The 16,559-nt window shown below is 41.2% G+C and overlaps 1 protein-coding gene across 4 annotated transcripts in view; it reads left to right on the top strand.

The window, feature by feature from the left end:
• The window catches only part of abr (ABR activator of RhoGEF and GTPase), a 141,467-nt gene that overhangs the window by 112,263 nt on the left and 12,645 nt on the right, over positions 1-16,559 (top strand). The gene's annotated exons all lie outside the window — the stretch shown is intronic.

Raw genomic sequence — 16,559 nt, 5'->3', positions numbered from 1 at the left:
TTCAATAATCTGAAGGATGAGATGCAATAAATTTACGCAGGAATGTCAATGAAGAGCTGAACATTTTGATACCTGAAATACTTAAAGGTATGCTGAAGTAGAATATATCTATTCATTTAAATTGGGCAAGATTTTTCAGAATAAAACTAAATAGTCTAAAAAGTATGAAGTTTAGAAAACTTCTGAACAGAAGCATGAAGGTCCTTCAGGAGCTGAATATTTTGATACCTAAAATAGCTGAAAGTATGCTGAAGCAGAATTTCCCCCCTTTCATTTGAATTGGGCAAGTTTTCAGAATAAAGCTAAATATTTTAAAAGTGTGATGTTTTGAAAAATTCTGAATAGAGGCATGAATGTCCTTGAAGAGCTGAACATTTTGATAACTGAAATAGCTGAAAGTATGCTGAAGTAGAATTTCCCCATTCATTTGGATGGGGTAAGAATTTCAGAATAAAGCTAAATAATTAAAAAGTATGAAGTTTAGAAAACTTCTGAATAGAAGCATGAGTGTGGTTGCTTCACATTCACACTAATAAAAATGGAAAACAAGAGTGTGGCTGCACAGCATCCACACAATAGTAAATAAAGAACAGGAGAGCATTGTGTGGATGCTCATTGCTGAGGGTCTGCCACCTAAGAGACAATGCTTTACAGCATCCACACAGTAAATACACCATGTGTTCACTGGCTCACTGTGTGTGGGGGAGGGTGGAGAGGAAGAATGGCACATTCCGTTGTAGACTCTGAGAGAGTGGGAATGTGTCTGGGTTGGAACTGAAGGAGGCTGTGGGGATCTATGGCAGGTGATAGAGAAAGAAGAGGATGGTTTTAGTGAAACTGTCAAAAGTAGCTGTGCTGAAAATGATACGGGATCCTGAGGCTCTAGAGCCAAGGACATACAATCTATTAATCATGAAAATATAGATTTTTGTATTAGAAAGTTTAGAAAGTGAACATGATGAAATCCTGAGCAGGACTGATGTTTCACCACAGATACCTCATGTTATATAGATGAGACAGCCAAGAAACCTAACTGGGTAATTCTCTGAAACATTTTTTTTCACAGTTATTTCAGAGGATTAGCCAGAAATGTCCAGAGTGCATATCTGAAGAGACTTTCACTTGGGCCTGAGATGCTTGCTTTCCTGGTGAAGCTGAGTTTAGATGGAGCCTTCAGTGTTTTGCTTTCCTCTCTGGAGACCCTCTGATTTATTTAGCAAGCTTGTGGATACTGACTGACCGTAAATGGACATATTGTGGAGTTTTCTTCTTTTACCCACTGTAGTTATTTGCTGAAAGTTGATCACCTCTGTCATCATAAGATGTTATGATGCAGGCCAGAGATTTTATTTTGATAATGACCAAAAACAGGATTTTTGATGCAGCCTTTTGTGGAACCAGTATGCCTCTATGGACAGGAGGTAAGTTGTTCACCAGTGAGCACATGCAGTGAAAGAACAGTAAAGAAGAGGAAAAAAGCATCAGTAACAGTCATGTTAGCTTGATTGAATTGCTTGTGCACAGGGGAAATACCACCGTTTATTACCAGCACTTCACTGTGCTGAAGCCCCCCAGGCAGACAACCTCTGATCTTTGAGGCCACATTGTTAATTCTCTATTATGTGGCAGCAACGCAGGGGATACACTCCCCCTGTCCTTCAAACTGGCAACACAAATGGATTCTTTCAAGTCTTCAAGCAGGCAATTTGGAAAATTGATCTGTATCAGCTCCCAGAGTTGCCAGTTAAAGAAGAGTGCTGCCTCTAGTGTGTGATTTCTTTGGCATTTTATCTCAAATGTTGTACTTTAATACTTGAAAGTCATCTTGCTTAACAAAGTTGATGTAATGGTAGTATGACTCCAATTACAGTCGGAGACTCAGATTGCAGTGCTACATTTTAAAAACTCAAATCAGATGTTTTTATTCACAAACTCTTTAGGATCGGCCTCTTATAGTACTTCAAGTCCTGAATTGCTTACTAGTGGAAGGGCACACAATCTTCTGCTTTGTTTCATGCATTGTGCAAGTTCTTCCAAGTGACCCTTATGCCTTGGCTGTAGATTGTAATACTTTGGAGAACCAGTTATACACGTCAAGTAAGGCTCGCGCTCATGTCTTTTGGCACATGCTCACCCACAGATGAAACAGCAGCAGACCTTGAAACCCCCCGTCTTATAGATATCAGCACATAGCTGGCATTCACCTCATTGCTGATAGTCTGCCACCTAAGAGACAATGCTGACCACATGGTGCTGTGGTACTAAATGTACTCCTCATATTGTTGGATACTGTATCTCACATTGTGCCTAGAGTAGAACTGCATGTTCTCTGCAGCCACAACCGACGATCCCATTATTCCTTAAGAGACCCATAACATCCCCCATAATGCCCCCAGCAAAAGGGACACCAGCTCAGCCTTCCCTCCCCTCCTCCCCCTATCATTCCTGAAACTCTCACCTCCCTATGCACGACAGTGGGGGTTGTTTTTACTGGTTTGTAATCTGTGGTGAGTGCATGTCAAACCTCCATCCCAACAATGTTACCAGGCTCCAATTAGCAGTAACGTGATAGTTCTGAACAACTTCCCGGAGATAATGGGAGCCAGAGAAGTTGGGCATTAGGATCTAAAAAAGAAAGGGGCTATGAAGCTATTTGTTCCTGGCAGCTTTTAGCTCCCTTTCTGAAGCTGAGGAGCTGGACATGAGCACACGCATTAGCCAATGTTACTATAAAACTACAGGTGCAAAAGGCTTGTAAAGCTTTAGATGAGCTTCTACATGTACCCTCATTTCCACTTACGGGTCAATCTTTCCTCTACATGACGCAATAGATTCAAAGTCTGACATTTACAAGCAGTGTGAGGGGATTATTGGTGAACGTGCCACTGGCTGGGGTAGCTGATTGTCCATCTGGAGAATTTGCGGTGATGTTTGTGGTGCAGGGGCACTCAGCCAGTGCAGAAAGTGAGGCCTCATGCTCTTGTCCAATCTCTCAGTGCAGCATCAGGTCAGGAGCATGAAAATATGGACTGGTGATTGTATTTATAGAACAGAACTATGTACACTTATGTATGAAGATTGAAGAAAACTACCACGAAAGAAAATTGCAGCAAAGAAAACTGGCATAAAATGAAAATCTGATTCCTGAGATTTGGGATCTTTATTGTTTATAGGCATATAAATAACAATAATCACTTTTATTGGCCAAGTATGTTATACAGTATATATATATATGCAGCGTAGTATATATTTAAAGCTGTGTTCTGAGCGAAATAACATGAGTCTTTTGTTTTCATTGAAATGGTACCTAGGACTCCTGACTACCTCCGTTTTTTTTGGGATGTAATTTCTGTTAGAAATGCCTTGCCTGTGGGGCATGCAGGGTGGTGGAGTTTCATATATTTGTCTTCAACAGTGATTTTAATGAGAGTGTGTGGGCATGTGTGAATGTGTGTTCCAGTGTGTACATATTAATATAAATTAGTGTCTAATACATGGTGGCCTTCCCTGGTAGGCTAGTGGTTAAGGCGCAGCGCTTTCACTGCTATGGCCCGGGTTCGAATCAGGGTTGTGTCAGGAAGGGCATCCGGCGTAAAACACGTGTCAAATGTCAACATGCGAGTCGTCAGTGTGACGATTCGCTGTGGCGACCCCTAAACGGGAAGAAGCCGAAAGTGACATTCGGTGTCTAATACATGGTGCCATCCATTTTGTTTCTAGCCCCTGTCATCTATGACTGTGATCTGTCATGCCTCTACTCTACACACCCCCCCTGCAAGCCATACACACACGCAGATGGGACTCTGCTTTGTGTGCTTAACCCCCATAGGGACAAATCTCAGACTCACATATACACACAGATGGGTGCTGGGCCAATGCATTGTAAATGATATCAATAACTTCAGCCTGCTATATTACCTGGTGTTTATTAGCTTGTGTCGCCTTTGTCTGGCTAGGTGTGTGTGTGTGTTAGGCTGGGGGTTGTAGATAGATGGGGCATGTGCATTCTTTCACTAAAAAAAAACATCCAAGTCCTCATTTTTCTTGTATTCCTAAACTCACTTATTTTCTTCTTTGCTCCCTATATAGTTTTGTTCTTCTGTGGTTTTTAATGAGGCTCATCCCTCATAGTGTGTCTATGAGCATATGGCACGTTTTTTATTGATGGGTACCAATTAAGCCAACTTCCTCATCAGACAATCCTTGATCAGTGGAGCTGATAGCAGCATTCTGATGGATTCGTGGGTTTTCCTTGTCACCTTCTCCCAAAAAGCTCCTCCGTCACAACCCTCAGTTACACAGCCTTTGTTCCCACTCAGAACATCCACTTCTTGCCACTTGGGATGTGCATGTTCTGTGACTAGAACAGGAGAAGCCCCTGACCTGCTGAGTCTAGTTTGATCAACATTTATTGTCCAGTTACTTTTTTCTTTGGTTATGATGGGTTTGGCTCAAAGCATGAGAAATTATAATGTACTATTAGTGTGCCATCTTCTTAAAGTAAATATCTTACTCTGTTGGACTGTTCTGACCTTGCAAACAGTTCTTTACAGGTCAGTGAAGGCTAACATGGACCTTAACATCAGTGAAATGATGTTAATCATGTAAAGCAAATAGCCTGAAAACATTTGTACTGTGAGCCAGAGTTGGCTGCACTGTGACTTAGTCTGCTTTCGATATATATACATTGTCTGCTCCACCTTTTACTTAAATCACCGAGCAACAACTGAGATCTGTTCCAGTTTAATCCAGTAAAGAAAAGTTTCTATGATTAAAAATGGATATCTGATTAAATCAGATATCCATTTTTAATTAGATATCACATGGATATCTGACATCTGATGAAAATTTTTAAACTACAAATGAAAATTCAAGGTCTCCACTTACTTTAAGCAGGACATGATGGCTCTGTGAGGTGGTACTTAGGCACCACAGTATTTTGAGCACCATCATGCTAACATGCTCACAATAATAATGCTAACTATTGCTGGTGTATTAGCACTGAACGCAAAAGTATAATGAGGTTGTTAGTTTAACCAGTAGTTTTTTATTAGCCAAAGAATTAAAATGTTGGCCTGATGGTGGCACTAGATGAAAAGTCAAATGATCACCAAAGCTTTTATGTACAAGGCATCTACAGTAATATTTGTTGAGACATTCCAGTCTGGACCAAAGTTGTAGACTGACTGACAGACTGACACCATTGCTTTTATGGCCATTTAAAGGCCAGATGATCTCTGTGTGACCTTCTTCACATCAATCTCTTTTTACCACACCTTCCCATTTATCCCTGTCTTTCTATTTAACAGTATAAGGTTTTTATTGAACCTCTGAGATGTTGAGGGCAAGTCTGCTTGACAATTGGTTTTCATTATAACATTGCATAATCATTCAGGGAAGTGTAAGGGATTGACAACAGATGTATGATTTCCTACCATGAACATGCATATGTAGCGCATATGGGGAGAGTGGTTCAGGCTTGGGGGGGATAATACAAAGAGTGTCATTTAAACTAAATATGTTCAGATAAAATTGAGAACAAGAACCTCTTTGTCCAGTTATATGATCTTAGGTTTTCCATTTTGACCAATGAGGATCAGTTAACTTGTTTTCTATCTTTCTTATTTTTCAGCTGCTTAGTAGTGTTGGACCTGAGAGCTAAAGGGAATAATACTAAGACTCTGCAGTTGGAGACAAGAACACAGAGAAAGGCTACAAGTGGTAATTAATAATGACAAGTAAACTTCTTGTTAACGCCCCAACCTATGGCTGTCTTTGTCTCCATGCTGCATTTAAAACCATCTATTCTTGTCCAGTTTTCATGGTAGGGAGCTACTGTTAGCAGACTAAGAAATAGTGACAACATACTGTATATTATTTGTGTTCCCTCTTTTGCAGACTTTAAGAATTGTTTTTCTCTGTATCAAGGGACATTTCTACAAATTTAATACAGGTGTTTTCCGTTGATCCCGGGTATTCTCCTTTTCTGATTCACATACAGACCTCACATACACACATCCCCCGGCTCTTCTCAAGCTGTGGATTTACAGACAACAGATGACATGGGAAGAAAAGATTCATCTCATCCCCCTTATCACACTCCCACTCAGACTCTCTGATGGGTAAAGCTGATTTCATGCTTGGCTCTGCCTGCCTGTGCACCTCAAGGCTCAACCCAAGGATTGTCTAAGTCTTACCTCAGTGGAGGGTCTGAGAAATCCCTGTGTGGTCAGTGGTTGGGTGTCTAAGTGTGTCAGCCCCAAGCTGGACACTTTGTTTCTACTCTGTCGCCTGATCCATTCCCAGGGTTTATTTAACCTTTTATTTTAGGTGATTTACGTCTTTATGATATGAAATGCATAGAATACATAGTTTTATGTATTTCTGGATTGTGTAAAGTTAATTAATCAGGAAGCACTGCAGAACATAGTGTATTCTGGAATCAGTCTTCTCATGCAACTCTATGCTAGCAGGCAAATAAATATTTTTCCCTAAAATGTTAACCTTTTCATTTAAAGCAGCCTCCCCTCACTCCTCTACACTTTCCTCTTCCATCCCTGATCGAGTGGTGGGGCATCCCTAACAGAGACACCCTTCACTGTCTCTCTCTTAATCAGACATCACTGCCAGAACAAAGTCTCTGACCACTTGATGTAAGTCTGTCTTTTTTGTCCCCTACAAACCCAGTAGGACCAGAATCTTTCTCCCTGCCTGCCTCCCTCTTCCTTGTTGTTACTGGCAGCCTTTCAGCAAATATTACAATAAGTAAGCAACACAATGTGTCCCATTGTGGAGAGCCTGTTCTAGCTTTGAAGTGGCCAGTCACTGGGACCAGAGCTGTTCTTACAAGATGAGATAGATACTCATCTGTACCTGACATTTGCTCTGGGCTGCTGGGGTTCATCCTGAACCCCACACCACCCTGGGGAAGATGGTGATTGCATTGCACACTTCATTGTTATCAAGCTGTGACATTTCAGTAAATGTCACTTTGTTAAAATGCTAATCTCAGCTGCTGGCATGATGATTGTGCAGGACCTGCAATGCTTTCCACGTGGCCAGAGCTGGGATCTGAGGTTGAGCAAGTATTTGCCCACTGTGGTTTTGCACCTCATTATGCAGGATGGTGGTTTGCAGTAGGGTCTGTGTGAGTTTTAGTTTCTTATAGGAAGTGAAGATACAGTGGGGCAGCTGCCTACATCAGGAATAAATGGAATGCTAATTATTGGCAAAATGCTTTCTTGTTCTATACTGAATTGCATGAACCCAAAGTACTTGCAGTGATTTCTATATGTCATAATTTTATAGGTCCATGGTCATTGTTTCAGTTTAGCGGCACCTTGGTCAGGAGCACTCGAGACGGACTGATGGGTACAGTATGTGCTTAAGTAGCAGGGTGATCTCCCTGTTCACCACACTTCCCTACCACATCATGTCTGCTGTGTAGTGCTTCACTCTGAACACTTCCCCAGAAGCACCCATAAGAGTCTGTCAGGTAGTATAGTGTGTTAGGGGGATTACTACAAGCCCAAGCAAAGCTTTATAAACCATCTATGATCCAACCGAAGTGGCCCAGTGATATTGAGACAAAGTTTGGTGCTGTTCCAAAACAAGATGGGAGGAACAGCAGATCAGCAGCAAATGGTTTGAGCATCATGCTCATTAGAGGTTTTTATATCATGTTATTTCCAGTCTCATGACCATTTTATTATTCAGTGACCTCCCTGTTGAAAATTCCAATAATTTTTGAAAGCCTCACCCCACAGTTCACCGAGAGCTGCGAGTGTGTATGTGTACTCCTTCCTTCTTTGAGCCCCACAGTTTTTGTTCAAGTAACTCTATACTGTATCAGTAAGCTGTTAGATTTGTCTTTATATTCTCCTCTGGGCTCCCAAAGCTGTGCTGACTCTCACACTACCACTATCAGCAAATGAAAATGCCAACAGGCCTCGTGGATGTGCACAACGCTTCTGTTGGCTGCAAACTGGTGAAGGAAGGGTGTTTTTTAATTTCCATTGAGACATTTTGGTGAAACAAAAACTCACCAGATAAGTCACTATCATGGATCTCTGGCTAATACCTTGTGGGTAGCTGGTGTTTCCTCCTCACCATATGAAGATGAAGCAGTAGCCAACTCTTTAACGACTAGCTGTGTACATAAATAACAGATGGTGCAATCCCAGATATGTTACTGTTAAAGAAAAATTCTGTAGCAGAGACATTGAACTATTAGCTGGCAGTGCACAGCCATACTATATTCCTAGGGAGTACTCTCATGTAATCGTGGTGATGGTGTACATAAATCCCTCCGCCAATGCTACTACTGCGTGCGAGCGCCCGCAGAGCACCGTGTCTAGGCTGCAGACACAACATCCACAGGCTTTAATCTTAATCTCAGGGGACTTTAACCATGCCTCCCTCCCCTTCTCTGCCACTTTCCCTAACTTCAAACAGTATTTTAATTGCCGCACGAGGGACAATAAAACTCTGGATCTAATGTATGCAAATGCCACAAATGCCCTCCCCGCCCCCCTCCCCCCTCTAGGTCGCTCTGACCACAACCGTGTCCACCTGATTTCTGTGTATACTGAAGCAGAGCATGGAAATGAACAACGTGCGTGAGGCGTGGTGAGGCCTGAAATACATCTCGGGTCATGGTAAAAGTGGAGATGGTCACCAGGTCGCAGGGGACAAGGCCTGGGAAAATGAACTGAATCTGTTTTTTAACAGATTTGACTCTACCAAGTCCTTAGCCCCCACTGTGCCAGCCCCCCCATCTCTCCTTGCAGCTGCAGCTGCTCACACCTCAGCCAGACCTTGCCCCTCCTCCCACTGTCATGGGGGGTTCCCAACAGCCCACAGCTCCTGAACAGTCACTGCCCACCAACCCCTCCGCCTCACGGTGGAACAGGTCAGGAGGGAGTTAAGGAGGATTAAGGCCAGGAAGGCCACAGGCCCTGACCACATCAGCCCCAGGGTCCTCAGGGAGTGTGCAGACCAGTTCAGTGAAGTGGTCCTGTACATGTATAATCTGAGTCTTAGCCTTGAGAGAGTTCTGGTTCTGTGGAAGACATCCTGTGTGGTCCCAGTTCCTAAAATAACTCATCCTAAGGAGCCAAACCATTACAGACCCGTTGCCCTGACCTCCCACCTGATGAAGACTTTTATAATCCTTGTGTGCATCGGTCCTAATGCTTTGTTGCCTTTATGTAACTTTTTATGTAACTGTTTTTTGTTACTATGTACTTACGTACGCATGCACCGTGCGAAGTGGTAGCAAGTTACAGCAGCTGTGTCCTCGTTGTGTTCTTTCCCGTGTTTCTATGAAGTTCTGTTCTTATGTGTCTGTTCTTATGGTGTTATGTTGGTTGTTCTCTGTTGCTGCTGTAACACAGACATTTCCCCACTGTGGGATCAATAAAGTACCACCTACCTACCTACCTTACGTAGTGTACTGCTGAGATGACTTCTGACTGGTTATAAATATGGCTTTAGCTTCATGTACAGAAACTGCAACCCCCCCAGCAACCTTCAGAGGATCAGATTTTCATAACTTCAGGTATTGCAAAGGCTTTTAGTTCTTATCAAGCACATGACTTCCCATGATATTATGCTGTCCATATGACAGAACCATGAGCAGTGCCATGGAGTTGGATCCTGCTTTATGGCTTCCTGTGACAGGGTGACAGAGGAGGACTCCCCGTTTCCTGTTTGGGCTGTGCAGACTGCATGATCTCTGAGCTTGCTGGCGTACTATCACACAAGCTCTTATCTAAATGTCGTTTTTTTGTGTGTTTTTATAACCTACAACCACAGCTGACAATTTATCTTTACTTAAATGTTCCTCACTTGGTACATACCCATACACCGTAATGACTTCAAATGACTCAATTCAATTTACTTTATTTTCCACACTGATGGAAATTTGTCTTTGGCTCTCTGTACAACAAACACGTTTAATAATACATCTCATAAAAACAAACGAGTAACATATCACTAAAAACAATATACTGTAGACCATCACATCATCTCACTACAATATGTAAAGTCACTCTGAGCTATGAAAACCAGAGGTGGAAGAAGTAAAAGTAGCAAATACTCTGTTACAGGTCCTGCATAAAAATGTTACTTAAGTCTAAGTATAAGAGTATTAGCATCAAAATATGCTTAAGGCACAAAAATTAAAAGTACTCATTATGCAGAATAGCACATTACATGTTTGTACATCACATTTAATGTTGCAGCTGGTGAAGGTGGAGCTAATTTAACTGCCTTATATGCTTATAGTTTGCTTGTGAATGTTCCACTAGGAATCAACAAAGTCTTCTGATTATAGTATATGTTGTATTACTAGTCTGATTATGAAAAGTAACTAAAGGTATCAAATAAATGCAGTGGAGTGAAAATGAATATGAATACAGTATTTGACTCTGAAAAGTCAGAGACAAAGTATGAAGTAGCAGAAAATGAAAATAACCCAGTAAAGAAATGGATCACTAAAATGAACAGTTTTAAGCTATCTTACAGAGCAACACTATTCTCTCCAGCTCTTTGTGTTTTTCAGATGAGAAATTATCTCAGTGCACTGCTTTGCTTGAAGCATCCTATTGCATAACCGGTGTGTCGGGCTGAATGCATCAGAGCAATCCTTTTACTAAACATTCCTGGCACAAACCTAAAATGTGCTGACCCTGTGGGGGCGCCAGCTCAAGCGTGTACCTGTTTTTTGTGCTGGTTCTGCTTTCAAATAGCCAAGTGGGTGTTTATGAGGGACGGCACCTCAAACGTTTATTTCACAGTCACAAATCTGAATTATGCTCCAGGAGCTGTGGAGGAGTTGTTTGGATGGTTCATTCTAGAACCTTCCACAGAGGAGGTTTTGATCCTTCACTGAATTTTGTTTTTTTATGGCTTTTTTTTTTTTACTCATTGCTGTTAATTGAATAGAGGAATTAGGATGGTGTGACAGGTGCTGTGAAATAGTTAACAAGCAGCTGCCCTTCTTCTGCTGAAATACAAAACAGTCAGAGGTTATGAAACAGATTTTTTTTTTGATGATATGGATTTTGACTTTCATCATGGCCTGATTTTGGTTTTACGTTGTGGAGAAAGTGCATGGCCTACATTTTGTGCTGATTTGAGAAATTGGCAAGGGATGCAGGGGAAACTTTGTTTTCATAGCTGCTGTGCTTTAAGGAATAGCTCAACAGTTTAGGGAAAAACATATTTGCTTTTGTGCCAAATGTTAGATGATAAGATCAAGGCCACTCTCATGTCTGTACACTAAAGCGTCAGCATAAAGACGAGAAACATGGAAACTGCCTGACTCAAACCAGAGGGTTCACAAATCTGTGTCACTTCTAAAGCTTACTAATTAATAGATGATATCACGTTTATTTAATACAAGGTGTGGCTGTACAGAGTGTTGTTTAAAGGATAAGACCGGTCATTTTCTATATTAACAGTATTTTCAGCAATCTTAATAAAGAGACTAAAACTGGCAATCAGTTGCCTGTACTCATGGTTAACATCTGTCAGCATGTCATTTCTGGATCAGCTTATCTGTCTCTGCCATAGAGCTCCGTTGCTGTTCAAAAAGTCAAGTCAGATCTTATTTATACCATTCTTTACAACAACCAACAGGTTGACCAAAATGCCTTCCATAACAAACACAAATGAGTTCAGTGAGATAAGACAGAGCGAGATGAAAAAGGATTAAAAACTCATCAGTGAAACACACCACTGCACTAGGTGACATATTTCTTCATTAGCAAACCCCAGAGTTGACCGGGAGGAGCTTGCAGAATGTAAACAAAGCTTTAAAGCTCTCTTGCATGTGCAGGTGACTCTGACTTGTGCTGACAACATACAGTGAGGAACAGAAGTATTTGAACACCCTACGATTTTTCGAATTCTCCCACTTAGAAATCATGGAGGGGTCTGAAATTCACATTGTAGGTGCATTCCCACTCTGAGAGACAGAATAAATAAATAAAAAATTCAGGAAATCACATTGTATGATTTTTAAAGAATTTATTTGTCTTGCACTGCTGAACATAAGTATTTGAACACCTGAGAAACAGCAAGAATTCTGGCTCTCAATGACCTGTTACTGTGCCTTGAAAAAGTCCACCTCTACTCCACTCATTAATCTACATTAGTAGCACCTGTCTGAGCTCTTTAAAGACACCTGTCCACCCCACAGTCAGTCAGACGCCAACTACTACCATGGGCAAGACCAAAATGACTGGCCTTATCCTTTAATCAGCAGCAGTGACATTGTGAAGTCTGGTTGCCTGGCAAATTCATGGTGATATCATTACTGTGAGTTAAATTTGGGCATGAAGGCAGCATGAACTGGCCTATCTGCTAATGAATCACTATAAATCTATCTACTGTCTGCTTAGCATCAGACCTCTTCATAATAATGGATGTGTTAGAAAAAGTGTCAGTAACACACTTCCAGTAGTTGTTTGTTTCAGAAAACTATAGAAAGTTGGTTTTGACACATAGTACTGTGGCTGTCGAATCAGGTGTATTTTTAGAAAGCCATAGTCAAAATTGTTTTCATCACCACATTTTACCATAACCTCCAGTTGCATAATACTTTCTCATCTCATTTGGTGTGATTCAGGGTCATCCTGTGTAATCTTCCGGGTGGCTGCGTCCAGTCAACCCTGGCTTTACACTTTAGAATGGAATATTCAAGCGGGTCAGTGGTGTTGTCATCCTGCACTCTCTTCATCACTAGAACTGGGTCACACTGTTCAGATGTAACACAGTCATGATCCAGTCAAGCAGACTACAACTTGAGCATGGTTGGTTCACATCCACATCACACTGAAAGGGCAGAATGGATTTATGTAAAGAAATCACTCCCAACTCCAGGATATATCAGAAATTGTTGCAGAAACACAGAAGAATGCATCATCTCCCCCGACTCTCTGTCCTATTTACACAGATTAAACTGGAATCTTGTCTGTGCACATAACTGTCCAGATGTGAAGCTAAATAAAGCAGGTGGGCACTCTATCTAGAAACACCTGGACACAGCAGCGATGGCTAAACCTGCCACTGAAAATTCTCTTGATCCATTCACTTCTTCTACTCACCACTAAGAAAAAGAAAAACCAGCAGACACTCAGGATTATGTGGTTTCTTGACGTCGTGGTGTTTTTCTGCAAAATCTCAAGAATTCCAAAAAGTGATTTTATACCACCACTACACAGATAAAAAAAATTCAGATTTGCCTTGTGTAACTTTAACTTCATTTAGAGTCATTTGGTATTTATTTAAAGTCAACTCAAGTTTTATCTCGGCTCAGACTGTGTGCTGTAATGTTTGCCAGGGAGGAGTGGATCAGTTGTAATTAGAAAAGGTTTGCTGTGTTGATTAGCTGTAATTATCTCCACAGAGAAGGTTCTGTTGTTTGGTGAACAAATGCACTTTGAGTCAAGGAATGACACATTTGAGTTTTGGTGTTGATTCTGCATTTGATGTTACAGTATTGTTCAAAATAATAGCAGTACAATGTGACTAACCAGAATAATCCAGGTTTTTAGTATATTTTTTATTGCTACATGGCAAACAAGTTACCAGTAGGTGCAGTAGATTCTCAGAAAGCAAACAAGACCCAGCATTCATGATATGCACGCTCTTAAGGCTGTGCAATTGGGCAATTAGTTGAAAGGGGTGTGTTAAAAAAATAGCAGTGTGGCATTCAATCAGTGAGGTCATCAATTTTGTGAAATAACAGGTGTGAATCAGGTGGCCCCTATTTAAGGATGAAGCCAGCACTTGTTGAACATGCATTTGAAAGCCTGAGGAAAATGGGTCGTTCAAGACATTGTTCAGAAGAACAGCGTACTTTGATTAAAAAGTTGATTGGAGAGGGGAAAACCTATAAAGAGGTGCAAAAAATTATAGGCTGTTCAGCTAAAATGATCTCCAATGCCTTAAAATGGAGAGCAAAACCAGAGAGACGTGGAAGAAAACGGAAGACAACCATCAAAATGGATCGAAGAATAACCAGAATGGCAAAGGCCCAGCCAATGATCAGCTCCAGGATGATCAAAGACAGTCTGGAGTTACCTGTAAGTACTGTGACAGTTAGAAGACGTCTGTGTGAAGCTAATCTATTTTCAAGAATCCCCCGCAAAGTCCCTCTGTTAAAAAAAAGGCACGTGCAGAAGAGGTTACAATTTGCCAAAGAACACGTCAACTGGCCTAAAGAGAAATGGAGGAACATTTTGTGGACTGATGAGAGTAAAATTGTTCTTTTTGGGTCCAAGGGCTACAGACAGTTTGTGAGACGACCCCCAAACTCTGAATTCAAGCCACAGTACACAGTGAAGACAGTGAAGCATGGTGGTGCAAGCATCATGATATGGGCATGTTTCTCCTACTATGGTGTTGGGCCTATTTATCGCATACCAGGGATCATGGATCAGTTTGCATATGTCAAAATACTTGAAGAGGTCATGTTGCCTTATGCTGAAGAGGACATGCCCTTGAAATGGTTGTTTCAACAAGACAATGACCCCAAACACACTAGTAAACGAGCAAAGTCTTGGTTCCAAACCAACAAAATTAATGTTATGGAGTGGCCAGCCCAATCCCCGGACCTTAATCCAATCGAGAACTTGTGGGGTGATATCAAAAATGCTGTTTCTGAAGCAAAACCAAGAAATGTAAATGAATTGTGGAATGTTGTTAAAGAATCATGGAGTGTAATAACAGCTGAAAGGTGCCACAAGTTGGTTGACTCCATGCCACACAGATGTGAAGCAGTTATAACAAACTGTGGTCATACAACTAAATATTAGTTTAGTGATTCACAGGATTGCTAAATCCTAGAAACAAAAACGTTTGTACAACATAGTTTTGTGTTTGTACAGTCAACGGCAGACACTGCTATTTTTTTGAACACACCCCTTTCAACTAATTGCCCAATTTCACAGCCTTAAGAGCGTGCATATCATGAATGCTGGGTCTTGTTTGCTTTCTGAGAATCTACTGCACCTACTGGTAACTTGTTTGCCATGTAGCAATAAAAAATATACTAAAAACCTGGATTATTCTGGTTAGTCACATTGTACTGCTATTATTTTGAACAATACTGTATGTCTTTTGGGATTTTTTTTCAACTGTCCCAAAAAAGAGACTGACTTGTTTGCTGAATGTTGGATATCCAGCTGGCATGTTCACTGTTAACCATGGTTTACACTCTTAGTGTGAGCTGAGGTATGAGATCAGGTTCAGTGAATACAGAGCATCAGCTCTACTCTTCCTCTCTGTGGTTAGACATCAGAGTGACTTAAATGCTAATCAAATCATAATGAAGAATGATTACAAATCAATAAAGATTTAAAGAACAGCATGTATACAGAGTGTTTGGGTGGAGGTTTGTTATGCAGAGCCTGCAGCGTTGCTGATGTACATTTGCTCTGGCATCACTCTGCTCCTCAACCTCTTTTTGTGCTTTGTTTCTTCTCCCTCAGTTTATAGCATCTCTCTGCTCTTACCTGCATCCAAATACACCGATCAGACTTCAGTGAAAAATGGTTAGAAAAGGGTTTTCTGCAGAGTTGTGGCTAGATTTACCTGTAAGTGCATTTTAAAAGTGCAAACGGTTCTGATCATGGCCTGAATGCTTTGTTTTTCCACCCACTCTGTTTCTGAGAGGATACCTTCACACACTCCTCTCTTTCCAACCACACCCAACAGCACACAACAGACTCAAGCTACATACTAATGGAACCTTCTGCTTTCTTCTTTCCTCTCTCTCTCCATCACCCCTTTTGTTCCAAAGTGCTTAATGAGTGATGAAGCGGTTAATCGGAGGAAGACGGGCCCCCAATGGTTTAGATGAAAGACAAGCAGGAATAATCTGTAGAGCACCCTAAGGAAGGCTGTGATTTTCCCACAGTGCCACACCCCTTCCTGCCTCCACACTCCCACTGTATCCCGAAGGACCCTACCTTGAAATCAACCTCACATACACCCCCCTCCTTTCTGCCTTTTCCTGTTGCCTAAGCCCTAATGAAGGCAGCAGGAAAGATCAAAGAAATGCACTGGGTCAACTTAGTTACAGAGACCCTTCCAGTGAAATCCAGTTGTTGCTATAGATGTCAGCCAGTCACAGGCCTCAGAGTGGTGATCTATACACAGCATACGTAGCCTTGTAATTTTGGATCTCATCATTTTTGGATTCCCAAGTCCCAAATGATGCCCTCTGTTCTACTATTAGCTGCTTCTCAGGGATTTACAGTAGGACCGTTATACAGCATTACGGGCCAACAATATAAATGTTCAAAACACTTCTTTAGTGTTAGATTGTGTGTCATGAGACTGTCAAAATAGATTTACATCCTACTCAGAAGCATACCAAGACTAAAAATCTATATCTTAAAGCACCTGCCACTAGCTGTGTGCATTTCCTGTAAATCTGCCAAATATTCAGCTAAATATTCAGGGAGGAACATTGTAACTTTCTTGTATGCTCTGATTTAGGATAGAGGTTAGGTTTGCTTTGTATAAAATGTCTTTAAATTGCCCTT

Source organism: Monopterus albus, unplaced genomic scaffold (assembly GCF_001952655.1).
Source record: "Monopterus albus unplaced genomic scaffold, M_albus_1.0 scaffold47.1, whole genome shotgun sequence".
In the NCBI taxonomy this organism is placed as follows: Eukaryota; Metazoa; Chordata; class Actinopteri; order Synbranchiformes; family Synbranchidae; genus Monopterus; species Monopterus albus.
The sequence above is the reverse complement of the archived record's forward strand: the minus strand, read 5'-3'. Positions and strand labels throughout refer to the sequence as shown.